Source organism: Mirounga leonina, unplaced genomic scaffold (assembly GCF_011800145.1).
Source record: "Mirounga leonina isolate KUSES-001 unplaced genomic scaffold, KU_Mleo_1.0 Mir_101664, whole genome shotgun sequence".
Classification (NCBI taxonomy): Eukaryota; Metazoa; Chordata; class Mammalia; order Carnivora; family Phocidae; genus Mirounga; species Mirounga leonina.
This window is the reverse complement of record NW_023270175.1, coordinates 17,802,527-17,804,151: the sequence shown is the minus strand read 5'-3', so window position 1 is coordinate 17,804,151 and position 1,625 is coordinate 17,802,527.

Sequence of the window (1,625 nt, the reverse complement as noted above, 5' to 3'; positions counted from 1 at the left end):
TGGAGAAGGGAGAGGAGCAGATCCCACCCCAGGCATCAGGGACCCACAACTGGGATATATATCCCCATAACATTTGGCTTTGTAAACCAATGCAGCTTAACTTCATGAGTTCCTACAATCAGTGGGGCTTAACACCTCGATCTTTAAAAATCAGCAGCTCAGTTCTGGGAGAGGCAGAGGGAAATAAGAAACTGAGTCACTGCCCTTAAAGAGATAGTATAATGAACAACCTTTCTGAGAAAACTGCATAGAAGCAGCAGTTTGAAAAATGCCTGAAGTATATGGGAAGATTTATTTACCAGTCTCAAAACATGTGTTGGAGGGGCAGGGATCTTTAGGAGACTTCTCCAAGAACAAAACAGCTGGTGGGGGATGCCTGGGTGGCTCAGTCATTTAAGTGTCTGCCTTCAGCTCAAGTCATGATCTCCAGGGTCCTGGGATTGAGTCCCACATCAGGGTCCCTGCTCAGCACGGTGTCTGCTTCTCCTCCTCCCTCTGTACCTCCCCCCCAACTCATTTTCTCTCTCTCTCTCTCTCTCAAATAAATAAATAAAATCTTTTTTTTTAAGAGATGGTGGGTGCCATTTTCCTCCCTACCCCACAGCCTAGATACAGACTCCTGTGGGAACTAGTGCAAACACTCTCCACCTATCTTACTAACACTATGCCCACCCCTGCACTCTCCTATAGACTTGTCACCTCCAATCTGGCCTTAGCAGGTGTTCTCCAAAGCAGCTCCAGGTCCAGTCCCCCAACAGAGCAGTGGACACCTTGCTAACACCATGAGCCTTGCCCCACATTCGCCTGCAGACCACCCATCTAACATGTTTTCCACAGGAGTCCATTCAAAGTTGTGCCACAAGCATGGCTTGTGAAACAGCCTGAGAGTGGCCAGCACAACTCAAAAGTTACTCCTGATTTAGAGAGAGGGGAAGATAACCACACGTATTAGCTCCACTGTGATCCTAGTATTGGGCTGGGGGCAGACATATGATTGGACTGTAGAACTGCCTGCCCACCAACAAAAGCCTCTCAGGAGACAACACAGGGAGAGCATGATGCAGTTCTCTGTGACTGCCACTCTGACAAATGCCTGGTCAGACCCAACTCAATCCCAAGGTAGCCCCACATTGGCCCATTAACATCACAGGGACCAAATCCTGCTCACAACAGGCAAAGAGAGCCATTGCAGATGACTGAACTGAAGGCAAACCTGGTTCAGCCAACAGTAAGACACAAACAACACACATAAGAGACACCCATGAAGCACCAGGTTCTGGTGAATAGGGGACATTGCACTACAGGGCAAAATAGAAGCTCTTCTTCATTAGGCCACTACTTTCAAGAGCAGGAGATGTAGCTGAATTTCCTAACACATAGAAATAGACACAGAGAGTTAGAATGAGGAAACAAAGGGATATGTCCCAAATGAAAGAATAGGACAAAATCACATCAAGACAGCTAAGTGAAATGGAGATAAGCAACATGCCTGTTAGTGAATTTAAAGTAATGGTCATAAACATACTCACTGGACTTGAGAAAAGAGTGGAGGATCTCAGTGAGACCCTTAATAAAGAGATAGGAGTAAAAAAAGAACCAATTAGTGATGAAGAACTCAATAACTG